The 13,033-nt window shown below is 56.0% G+C and overlaps 1 pseudogene; it reads left to right on the forward strand.

The window, feature by feature from the left end:
- Positions 1–4,334: 4,334 nt before the first annotated feature.
- On the forward strand, positions 4,335–12,626 carry LOC144677807 (actin-related protein 2-A-like; annotated as a pseudogene).
- The last annotated feature ends 407 nt before the right edge of the window (positions 12,627–13,033 follow it).

Below are 13,033 nucleotides of genomic sequence, written 5' to 3' on the forward strand. Positions count from 1 at the left end.
TAAGAGTAAATCTCCCTCTACACCGTCCCCATCAAACACTCCCAGGACAGGTACAGCACGGGGTTAGATACAGAGTAAATCTCCCTCTACACTGTCCCCATCAAACGCTCCCAGGACAGGTACAGCACGGGGTTAGATACAGAGTAAAGCTCCCTCTCCACCATCCCCATCAAACACTCCCAGGACAGGTACAGCACGGGGTTAGATACAGAGTAAAGCTCCCTCGACACTGTCCCCATCAAACACTCCCAGGACAGGTACAGCACGGGGTTAGATACAGAGTAAAGCTCCCTCTACACTGTCCCCATCAAACACTCCCAGGACAGGTACAGCACGGGGTTAGATACAGAGTAAAGCTCACTCTACACCGTCCCCATCAAACACTCCCAGGACAGGTACAGCACGGGGTTAGATACAGAGTAAAGCTCACTCTACACCGTCCCCATCAAACACTCCCAGGACAGGTACAGCACGGGGTTAGATACAGAGTAAAGCTCCCTCTACACCGTCCCCATCAAACACTCCCAGGACAGGTACAGCACGGGGTTAGATACAGAGTAAATCTCCCTGAAAGACACTGTTGAATGATGATATTCCCTGATGAGTCAGTGAGTACTGGGTCTGCTAGTGTAGAATAGAATATTCCAGAACTGCAAAGGAAATTTAGCCTCAGGACCCTGCGAGAGCCAGTGACATTTCCTGCTCCTGGCCATTGGCTTGCTCGGAACAGGAGGAGGCCATTCAGCCCCTCCTCGAGCCTGTTACACAGGAACAGGAGGAGGCCATTCAGCCCCTCCTCGAGCCTGTTCTACAGGAACAGGAGGAGGCCATTCAGCCCCTCCTCAAGCCTGTTCTACAGGAACAGGAGGAGGCCATTCAGCCCCTCCTCGAGCCTGTTCTACAGGAACAGGAGGAGGCCATTCAGCCCATCCTCGAGCCTGTTACACCATTCAATTAGATCCCAGCTGAGCTGCACCCTGAGCCCATTCAGCTGCCCTAGCCTCCAGCAGAAAAACTCCAGCCATTCGTTTGTTATGGTTTGGGCCCAATGGGGCTGAATGGGCTCTTTCTGTGCCTTCACGTTCCATGGCTTTAATAAACTGCCTTTACAATTTTTAGAAGCATTGGGGAGCTAACGCTAGCCTTGGCTGATGCGTGGAGATCATTCTGGCTCTGCTCCTGCGCCACCCTTCCTGGTCGAATAGCTCGGTGCCCCTCACTCGCCTGGGGGACTATCCCATAAAGAATGGCCAGCCAGCGGCTTGACGATTCCACGTGCCGGTGTGTGCACCAGAGCGCCTTGCCCGGTAACGTCGGCAGGGAAGAGAAATAAAGAGAGAAAATGCTGGGAAAACTCAGCAGGTCTGACATTGGCCTGAGTTTTGCCAGCATTTCCTGTTTTTATTTCAGGTTCCCAGCATCTGCGACACTTGGGGCTTATAACATCGGAGGGGGGGTGGACTGGCCTGAGGATAATGGTGGGGGTGGTGGGCTGCGGAGGGGGATGGACGCTGCCGGGAGATGGTCCGATTCCCATTCCTCTCTCCCAGGCCCCCCTCAGAGTTTCCTCCTACGAGTGGCTAAGGTCTCCAGGCACTAGGTGGTGCTGTCGCTCCCTGTTGAGGTGGGTCAGTCAGGACCTCGGCTCCAAGTCTGACTGAGGCAGCTCCCTCACTGCTGCCCCCACCCACCCCCTATCCCCCTCCTCCCTCCCCCCGCCTCTCCTGCCCGTCAAAAGACTCCCGACCGCTGACTCCCCACAATGTCCACCCAGGGCTCTGTCAGGCAGCTCTGCTGCTCAGTCTGGCTCAGGGAGTCATACAGCCCAGAAACAGGCCCTTCGGCCCATCGTGTCCGTGCCGGCCATCAAGCACCTCTCTATCCTCATCCCGTTTCCCAGCACTTGGCCTGTAGCCCTGTTTGCTTTCGTGTTTCAAGTGCTCATCTAAATACTTCTTAAACTCTGTGAGGGGTTCTGCCTCCACCACCCCCTCAGGCAGATTCCAACCACCCTCTGGGTGAAAAAATCCCTCCCCAAATCCCCTCTAAACCTCCTGCCCCTTACCTTAAATCTATGCCCCCTGATTATTGATACCTCCGCTAAGGGAGAAAGGTTCTTCCTATCTACCCTACCTATGGCCCTCATAATTTTGTATCCCTCTATCAGGTCCCCCCTCAGCCTTCTCTGCTCTAAGGAGAACAACCTTAGTCTATCCAGTCTCTCTTCATAGCTGAAACGCTCCAGCCCATGTAACATCCTGGTGAATCTCCTCTGCACCCTCTCCAGTGCAATCGCATCCTTCCGATAGTGTGGCAGCCGGAACTGCACACAGTACTCCAGCTGTGGCCTAACTAGCTGTTTATACAGCTCCAACATAACCTCCCTGCTCTTATATTCTGCTGATCAAACACTCAAATGCCAATAAGCTTGCACTAATGGAGGTTATTTTTTATTTATCCACGGGGTGTGGGTGTTGCTGGCTGGGCCCAGCATTTATTGCCCACCCCTAATTGCCTCTTGAGAAGGTGGTGGTGAGCTGCCTTCTTGAGCCGCTGCAGTCCATGTGGTGTAGGTACACCCACAGTGCTGTTAGGGAGCGAGTTCCAGGATTTTGACCCAGTGACAGTGAAGGAACGGCCGATATATTTCCAAGTCAGGATGGTGAGTGACTTGGAGGGGAACTTCCAGATGGTGGTGTCCCCATGTGTCTGCTGCCCTTGTCCCTCTAGATGGTAGAGGTCGTGGGTTTGGAAGGTGCTGTCTAAGGAGCCTTGGTGAGTTCCTGCAGTGCATCTTGTAGATGGTACACACACTGCTGCTACTGTGTGTCAGTGGTGGAGGGAGTGAATGTTTGTGGATGTGGTGCCAATCAAGCGGGGCTGCTTTGTTCTGGACGGTGTTGAGCTTCTTGAGTGTTGTGGGAGCTGCACTCATTCAGGCAAGTGGAGAGTATTCCATCACACTCCTGACTTGTGCCTTGTAGATGGTAGACAGGCTTTGGGGAGTTAGGAGGTGGGTTACTGGATAAGTAACTCGCTTCCCGACTTCCCAACTACCTGCAGCGACATCCTCATCTCAGGGCCCATCGATATAAGACAGTCACTAATAAATCCGATGGGGAATTCAGGAGAAACTCCTTCACCCAGAGAGTGGGGAGAATGTGGGACTCGCTCCCACAGGGAGTGGGGAGAATGTGGGACTCGCTCCCACAGGGAGTGGGGAGAATGTGGGACTCGCTCCCACAGGGAGCGGGGAGAATGTGGGACTCGCTCCCACAGGGAGTGGGGAGAATGTGGGACTCGCTCCCACAGGGAGTGGTCGAGCTGAATAGTATCGATACATTTAAGGGGGAAGCTGGATAAACACATGAGGGAGAAAGGAATAGAAGGAAATGGTGATAGGGGGAGATGGAGGAAGGAGGCTCGTGTGGGGCAGGAACACCAGCAGATGGGCCGAATGGCCTGATTCTGTGCTGTTGAATCTGTGTAACCTCTGTGCACAAGGGAAAATGCAGCCCTCAGGTCTTCTCTTTTCTGGAGAAGAGTGCTTGGCCTTTCTTGATCAGCTATAACCTCTTGGTTCTGGCTTCAGGGTTGCTGGCTTTTATATATATATATATATATATGTATGTATGTTATTAATCACGGGCCCAATGCAGAATACAGCATCGCAGGGTGAGACAGGGCTCCTGCTCCTGATCACTATCCTGTGCCCGCTTTCCCACCACTCCCCACACATGTCCTCGAGTCAAGGTGAGGGCCGAATCTGTACTGCCTCCCTAGGTCGAATATCCCAGATTCAAACTCAGGGGTGCAGACCGAGCCTTCGGGTGCAGTCCCAGAGGGCGGTCAGTGCCCGTGGCACCCGTACCTGCCAGAGATACCCGGTTTTGAGCAGGGGGGTGTGAGTAGTGATTGGGGAAGTGAATTATATATAGAAAAAAAAATCTCAAAATAAAAACAAAACCCTGCCTCCTGCTCGCATTGCCAGTGGATATTTACCTGAGATCCCAGTTATTTTTTGAGTGTGTGTGTGTAAATCCCTCGCCCTCCCCGGCTTTGATTTTATGTTTGTGGTTGCGGTCCCCGCCCGAGTGTGTTTGCTCCCTCTCCCTCTCCCACTCTCTATTGATTGAGGAAGTGCTGAATTGGGTCAGGATGTTACGTGTGGCTGTGAATTTTTAAGCAGTTTGCAATCTCACACCCGGACCTTGAGTAAAAAGGAGGAGAATTTTTATTTTTAAAAGAAAGGGGGAGTTATTTTTTTGTTAAATGTTAGCAGGGATTTAGCTCAAAGAAGCTGAGCATCTCCTGAAGAGAGAGAGAGAGAGAGAATGGACAGTGAGGGCAGGAAGGTGGTTGTGTGTGACAATGGAACTGGGGTAAGAACAACAGGCTGGATGGAATGAATGCATCAGGAAGCAGGGAGGGGTGTGGAGAGGGGGGGTGGGGAGAGGGAGGGAGGGAGGGAGAGAGAGAAAAGACCCTGAGTTTTGTGAATCTGAAGTGGGAAGAGAGACACAAATTTGCATTTGCAGCCCGGCATCCTGGTGGAACCAGGAAACATCTCAACAGAGATTCCCTCCCCGTCCAGCAAGATTGTTGCAAAGAAATATCACAGAGAGAGAGAGAGAATTGCTACTGGTATCAGCTCTGAGAGGGGGAGGAGTGACCAACAGAGGGAAAAGGGAATAGGTTAAAATGTGTCTGCGCTTTGCACAAGATTTGGAGGGTTTTGTTCCTCTGTGTGTCTCCCCTTCCCTTTATCCCCAGGCTCTAATCCGCTCTGGAATTGGTGATTCACCCTGACCAGACCTGCTCTGTGCCAGGCAGGAAGATCTCTGACAGCCTGGCGCTGCTCAGGGATACGATTGCCTATGTACAGGACAGGGGTGTGGATACCTGCCTCATCAGCTTGGATCAGGAGAAGGCCTTTGACAGAATATCGCACACCTACATGGGGGATGTGCTCTCCAAAATGGGGTTTGGGGAGGGAATTCGAAATTGGATCCAACTGCTCTACACTAACATCAGTAGCGCAGTCTCAATCAATGGGTGGGAATCAGGTAGCTTTCCGATTAAATCTGGAGTCAGGCAGGGCTGTCCTCTCTCGCCTGTCCTTTTCGTGTGTTGCATAGAACCCTTTGCCGAGTCCATCAGGAAGGATCCGGGCATAAGAGGAGTGACGATCCCAGGCAGTGGAGGCACTCAGGTAAAAGCCTCCCTGTACATGGACGACGTCGCCGTCTTCTGCTCGGATCCGCTGTCGGTGCGCAGACTGATGCACATCTGCGACCAGTTCGAACTGGCCTCGGGAGCCAAGGTAAATCGTGGGAAGAGCGAGGCCATGTTCTTTGGGAACTGGGCTGACCGATCCTTTGTCCCCTTCACTGTCAGGGCTGACGGCCTGAAGGTGCTGGGGATATGGTTCGGAGGGACCGGAGCATGCGTTAGAAACTGGAAGGAGCGAGTGGCTATGGTGAAAAGGAAACTGGGCATGTGGGAGCGACGCTCCCTCTCCATTGCGGGTAAGAACCTGGTCATCAGGTGTGAGGTACTCTCGCTGTTGCTGTACGTGGCGCAGGTCTGGCCCATTCCACACTCCTGCGCGACGGCGATCACTCGAGCCATCTTCCGCTTTATCTGGAGGTCGAAAATGGATCGTGTCCGCAGGGACGCGATGTACAAGCCTCTAGATAAAGGGGGAAAAAACGTGCCCAACATCGCCCTCATACTGATGGCCACCTTTGTGTGCGGCTGCATCAAGCGGTGCGTAGACCCTCAGTACGCAAACACCAAGTGTCACTACGTGCTGAGGTTCTACCTGTCCCCGGTGTTGCGAAGGATGGGTCTGGCCACGCTGCCGCGGAACGCTCCAAGTAGTTGGACCGTGCCGTACCACCTGTCCCTGGTGGAAAAATTTATGCAGAAAAACACCTTTGACCACAAGTCCATCAGGCAGTGGTCAGCACGTAACGTCCTAGAGGCCCTGAGGGATAAGGAGAGGGTGGACCCTGTGGGATGGTTCCCCGAGCAGACTGTTAAAGTCATTTGGCAGAATGCCTCATCGCCAGAACTTTCCAACAAGCACCAAGACGTAGCTTGGCTGGTGGTGAGAAAGGCCCTCCCCGTCAGATCCTTCCTACATGCCAGGAGGCTCACCCCCTCTGCACGTTGCCCTCGAGGTGGCTGTGGTGGGGAAGAGACCGTTGTTCACCTCCTTGTGGAATGTGCCTTTGCAAAGAAAGTCTGGAGAGAGATGCAGTGGTTGCTGTCGAGGTTCATCCCGAGCAGTTCTGTGACACAGGACTCTGTGCTCTACGGGCTGTTCCCAGGGACACACACCGAGACAGACATCGACTGCAGCTGGAGGATCATCAACTCGGTGAAAGAGGCGCTTTGGTCTGCCCGAAACTTGTTGGTCTTCCAGCACAAAGAGTTGTCCCTGACCGAGTGTGGCGGACTGGCACAATCCAAAGTCCAGGACTACGTGCTGAGGGACGCACTAAAGCTTGGGGCAGCTGCCGCAAAGGCGCAATGGGGAAGGGTCGCTGTCTAAGACCTTTCTACCACAGCGCACCGAGAGACTGGGAACTGTTTAGAGCCCCTCGGGCTGTACAGATCAAAATGAAAGGCTGTAAATGATTGTAATATTGTTTGTACTGATGCACCTGGTGATACATTTTGTAAAAGTTTAACCTGGATTGTACCCTTGTAGTGTTGGTTTTGAAATGGTTTGGAATGTGATTGAAGATATTTTATGAATAAAGTATATTTTTACAAAAAAAAAAAAAAATGGGTGGGGTGGGGAAGTGGGGGGGGTGGGGTGGGGGGTGGGGTGGGGGGGCAAGTGGGGGGTGGGGGGCGGGGTGGGGGGGCAAGTGGGGGGTGGGGGGGCAAGTGGGGGGTGGGGGGGAAGTGGGGGGTGGAGGGCGGGGTGGGGGGTGGGGTGGGGGGGCAAGTGGGGGGTGGGGGGGAAGTGGGGGGTGGGGGGGAAGTGGGGGGTGGGGGGGAAGTGGGGGGGGGAGTGGAGTGGGGGGGAGTGGGGGGGGTGGGGGGGGGTGGGGGGGAGTGGGGGGGGTGGGGGGGGTGGGTGGGGTGGGGGGAGTGGGGGGGGTGGGGGGGAGTGGGGGGGGTGGGGGGGAGTGGGGGGGAAGTGGGGTGGGGGGGGAAGTGGGGTGGGGGGGGAAGTGGGGTGGGGGGGAGTGGGGGGGGAAGTGGGGTGGGGTGGGGGGGAGTGGGGGGGAAGTGGGGTGGGTGAGGGGGTTGGAAGTGGGGGTGGGGGGGTTGGAAGTGGGGGTGGGGGGTTGGAAGTGGGGGTGGGGGTGGGGGGAAGAGGGGGGTGGGGGGGTAGGGAATGGGAGAGTTGGGGGGGCGCGATGATGGGCGGGCGCTCCCTCAGCACTGACCCTCCGACAGTGCTGCGCTCCCTCAGCACTGACCCTCCGACAGTGCGGCACTCCCTCAATACTGACCCTCCGACAGTGCGGCGCTCCCTCAATACTGACCCTCCGACAGTGCGGCGCTCCCTCAATACTGACCCTCCGACAGTGCGGCTGTCCCTCAGCACTGACCTTCCGACAGTGCGGCGCTCCCTCAGCACTGACCCTCCGACAGTGCGGCGCTCCCTCAGCACTGACCCTCCGACAGTGCGGCGCTCCCTCAGCACTGACCCTCCGACAGTGCGGCGCTCCCTCAGCACTGACCCTCCGACAGTGCGGCGCTCCCTCAGCACTGACCCTCCGACAGTGCGGCGCTCCCTCAGCACTGACCCTCCGACAGTGCGGCGCTCCCTCAGCACTGACCCTCGGACAGTGCGGCGCTCCCTCAGCACTGACCCTCCGACAGTGCGGCGCTCCCTCAGCACTGACCCTCCGACAGTGCGGCGCTCCCTCAGCACTGACCCTCCGACAGTGCGGCGCTCCCTCAGCACTGACCCTCCGACAGTGCGGCGCTCCCTCAGCACTGACCCTCGGACAGTGCGGCGCTCCCTCAGCACTGACCCTCCGACAGTGCGGCGCTCCCTCAGCACTGACCCTCCGACAGTGCGGCGCTCCCTCAGCACTGACCCTCCGACAGTGCGGCGCTCCCTCAGCACTGACCCTCCGACAGTGCGGCGCTCCCTCAGCACTGACCCTCGGACAGTGCGGCGCTCCCTCAGCACTGACCCTCCGACAGTGCGGCGCTCCCTCAGCACTGACCCTCCGACAGTGCGGCGCTCCCTCAGCACTGACCCTCCGACAGTGCGGCGCTCCCTCAGCACTGACCCTCCGACAGTGCGGCGCTCCCTCAGTACTGACCCTTGGACAGTGCGGCGCTCCCTCAGTACTGACCCTCCGACAGTGCGGTGCTCCCTCAGTAGTGACCCTCGGACAGTGCGGCGCTCCCTCAGCACTGACCCTCCGACAGTGCGGCGCTCCCTCAGTACTGACCCTTGGACAGTGCGGCGCTCCCTCAGTACTGACCCTCCGACAGTGCGGCGCTCCCTCAGTAGTGACCCTCGGACAGTGCGGCGCTCCCTCAGCACTGACCCTCCGACAGTGCGGCGCTCCCTCAGTAGTGACCCTCGGACAGTGCTGTGGGGTGTGAAGATGCTGAAGGAGAGAGTAGGAGTTGTGTGAGAGATGGATTTCTGTTTGTTTGGCTGTCAGTTGAGGAATTGGGCTCAGTGTTGAGCTGTGGTTTGTGAGAGCCACTCGCTGAGGTGTCTCTGACTGGAATGTGGACATGTTGAGGCGCAGTATCTCCCTCCATCACTCCCGGGCAGACATTCCTCAGTGAGGATGGGTGTGGGGGAAAAAATCCTGGCTTCACATTTCTCGGTTACACTTTTCCCGTGAATTCCTCCCTTTGTTATTCTTCGTTTAGTGTTACCTCTGATCCGGCTCTGTGCACGGTGACCCTCCCACTCACACTCCCATTAACTCACACTCACACACACACACTGTCACACACACACCCCCATTAACTCACACTCACACACTCTCTCACACACACACACTGTCACACACACACCCCCATTAACTCACACTCACACACTCTCTCACACACACACACTGTCACGCACACACTCCCATTAACTTACACGTACACACACTCTGTCACACACACAGTCCCATTAACTGTCACACACACACACACACACACGCTGTCACACACACGCTGTCACACACACGCTGTCACACACACTCCACACCACCTTTCACACACACACACACACACACACATACACTCTCTCACACACACACACTCTTGCACACACTAGCACTCTGTCTCACACACACACCATCTCTCACTCTCACACACACACACTCACATTCATACACACACACACACGCACACTGTCACGCGCACACACACACTGTCACACACACTCCCATTAACTCACACGTACACACACCTGTCACACACACACTCCCATTAACTCACACGTACACACACTCTGTCACACACACACTCCCATTAACTCTCTCACACACACACACAAACACACGCTGTCACACACACGCTGTCACACACACGCTGTCACACACACACACATACACTTACTCTCTCACACACACACACTCTTGCACACACTAGCAGTCTGTCTCACACACACACCATCTCTCATTCTCACACACACACTCACATTCATACACACACACACAACACTCTCGCACACTCACACACTAGCACTCTCACGCACACTCACACACACTCAGGCACACTATCTCACGCATCTCACACACACACACTCTCACACACACTCTCATGCTCTCACCCTCATGCTCTCGCTCTCCCCCTCGCGTGTGCCCATACCCTCACACACAAACACTCACACGCAAACACACGCAAGCAGTCACACACTCGCGCTCACACATACACTTTCACTCAGACACTGACACAGATTCACACATCACACATTCTCTCATTCACACTGTCTCACGCCCACACCCTCGCCCACCCACATCCTCACCCTCATGCCCACATCCTTGCCCCCCTTGCACACTCACACCCCCGCATGCCCAGTGCAAGTGCACACACACAGAGCAGGAGAGGCAGGCAGCAGACCCAGCCCTCGCTGCTGTTAGGGCCAAAAACTAGCCCAGTGCAAATCTGAACTGTCAGCATCTGACCTGCATAACCCAGGTGGTGTGGGTGGGGGGTGGGGGGGGGGGTGGGGGGGGTTGGTGTTGATGCTAGGGATAGGAATTTGAAATGGTTCGAGGGGCTGAATGGCCTCACTGCTGTTGCACTGAGACTGTGAGCTGCCATCTCTCTCTCTCTCTCTCTCTCCACAGTTTGTGAAATGTTGGTTTCGCCGGCTCGAATTTCCCGGAACACATCTTCCCAGCCCTGGTCGGACGGCCAATCATCCGCTCGACCGCCAAAGTGGGCAGCATCGAGATCAAGGTAACCGCAGCATCCAGTGCAACCGGCAGGGCCTGGACAACGGGACAGGGGGTCAAACCCAGCGGCCAGGCTGGGCTAGGGCAGCTTGGTAACCTCACCCAGGGATAGGTAATGGACAAGAGAGAACAGAGTCTGTGTAGAGGGAGCTTTACCCTGTATCTAACCCCGTGCTGTACCTGTCCTGGAGTGTTTGATGGGGACGGTGTAGAGGGAGCTTTACTCTGTATCTAACCCCGTGCTGTACCTGTCCTGGGAGTGTTTGATGGGGACAGTGTAGAGGGAGCTTTACTCTGTATCTAACCCCGTGCTGTACCTGTCCTGGGAGTGTTTGATGGGGACAGTGTAGAGGGAGCTTTACTCTGTATCTAACCCCGTGCTGTACCTGCCCTGGGAGTGTTTGATGGGGACAGTGTAGAGGGAGCTTTACTCTGTATCTAACCCCGTGCTGTACCTGTCCTGGGAGTGTTTGATGGCGACAGTGTAGAGGGAGCTTTACTCTGTATCTAACCCCGTGCTGTACCTGTCCTGGGAGTGTTTGATGGGGACAGTGTGGGGTACTCTGTATCTAACCCCGTGCTGTACCTGTCCTGGGAGTGTTTGATGGGGACAGTGTAGAGGGAGCTTTACTCTGTATCTAACCCTGTGCTGTACCTGTCCTGGGAGTGTTTGATGGGGACAGTGTAGAGGGAGCTTTACTCTGTATCTAACCCCATGCTGTACCTGTCCTGGGAGTGTTTGATGGGGACGGTGTAGAGTGAGCTTTACTCTGTATCTAACCCCGTGCTGTACCTGTTCTGGGAGTGTTTGATGGGGGACGGTGTAGAGGGAGCTTTACTCTGTATCTAACCCCATGCTGTACCTGTCCTGGGAGTGTTTGATGGGGACGGTGTAGAGTGAGCTTTACTCTGTATCTAACCCCGTGCTGTACCTGTCCTGGGAGTGTTTGATGGGGACAGTGTAGAGGGAGCTTTACTCTGTATCTAACCCCGTGCTGTACCTGTCCTGGGAGTGTTTGATGGGGACAGTGTAGAGGGAGCTTTACTCTGTATCTAACCCCGTGCTGTACCTGTCCTGGGAGTGTTTGATGGGGACGGTGTAGAGGGAGCTTTACTCTGTATCTAACCCCGTGCTGTACCTGTCCTGGGAGTGTTTGATGGGGACAGTGTAGAGGGAGCTTTACTCTGTATCTAACCCCGTGCTGTACCTGTCCTGGGAGTGTTTGCTGAGGTGTTGATGTGTGTCGGGATGTCCGACAGGACCTGATGGTGGGTGATGAGGCAAGTGAGCTGCGCTCGATGCTGGAGGTGAATTATCCGATGGAGAACGGGATTGTCCGGAATTGGGATGATATGAAGCATCTTTGGGATTACACGTTTGGGCCTGAGAAACTGGACGTTGACCCTCGCAACTGTAAGATTCTCCTGACTGAACCTCCCATGAATCCCATTAAGAACCGGGAGAAGGTCATCGAGGTAAGGGCAGGCGGTCAGGGTCAGGGGGCATGTGTCAGGTCTGAGCCCGAGGGCATCCGGAGTCCGGCTTCGGGGAGGTTGTTCGGGGGCCGGTGGGGAACGAGTCACCCTGCGCACCACTCTCCCTCTGTCACATCAGCCACGTAATTGTGTGTCCCTCTATCTGGCTATTGGGCAACATGGGGCATCACAACCAGGGCTATTGGGCTACCTGGGGCATCACAACCAGGGCTATTGGGCTACCTGGGGCATCGCAACCAGGGCTATTGGGCTACCTGGGGCATCGCAACCAGGGCTATTGGGCTACCTGGGGCATCGCAACCAGGGCTATTGGGCAGCATGGGGCATCACAGCTGTTGTTCTCCTTTGAATCACATCCTCTGGGCAGTGACTTCCTTCCCAGGCTCAGTCTGGTATGTGGTGTGGGTGTGGAGGGTGGGGTTAGGGCGGGTTTGAGGATGTGGTTGCTACACTCAGCTGTGATGCCACCAGAGTGGATCAGCCCCCTCACTCTGAGCTTCGGAAAGGCCGCTTGTTCCTTTGTGGAGGTGAGGGTGTGAGAAGGGGGGGATTTGAAGAGTTTTTGGCTTGTGTTACCTCTGACCCTGGTCCACCTCCGCCTATGATGCTCTCTCCTCTCCTCCCCGTGACCAGGTGATGTTTGAGATGTACCAGTTTCAGGGTCTCTACATCGCGATCCAGGCTGTCCTCACTCTCTACGCACAAGGTGAGCTCAGATACCACCCCGTCCGCCCGCGTGTCCGATCACAGGAACCTCAGACCCCCTCTCCTGCCTACCCCAACCACGCATCCCCTCTCCTGCCTACCCCAAACTCGCATCTACTCCCCTTTCCAACCACCTCTTACCCTCAATCCTCCCCCTCCTTTCCCCTCCCCCTCCTTTCCCCTCCCCCTCCTTTCCCCTCCCCCTCCTTTCCCCTCCCCCTCCTTTCCCCTCCCCCTCCTTTCCCCTCCCCCTCCTTTCCCCTCCCCCTCCTCCTCCTGAGGCAGCCTCAAGTTGCTCCTGCAGTGTCCCCCTCATCCTTTTCTTCTTCCTCCCCTCCCGTCTGCCCAGCCACTCATCCCCTCCCTATCTCCCCTCCCCCTATCTCCCCTCCCCCTATCTCCCCTCCCCCTATCTCCCCTCCCCCTATCTCCCCTCCACC

Source organism: Cetorhinus maximus, unplaced genomic scaffold (genome assembly GCF_964194155.1).
Source record: "Cetorhinus maximus unplaced genomic scaffold, sCetMax3.hap1.1 HAP1_SCAFFOLD_3082, whole genome shotgun sequence".
Taxonomy (NCBI): Eukaryota; Metazoa; Chordata; class Chondrichthyes; order Lamniformes; family Cetorhinidae; genus Cetorhinus; species Cetorhinus maximus.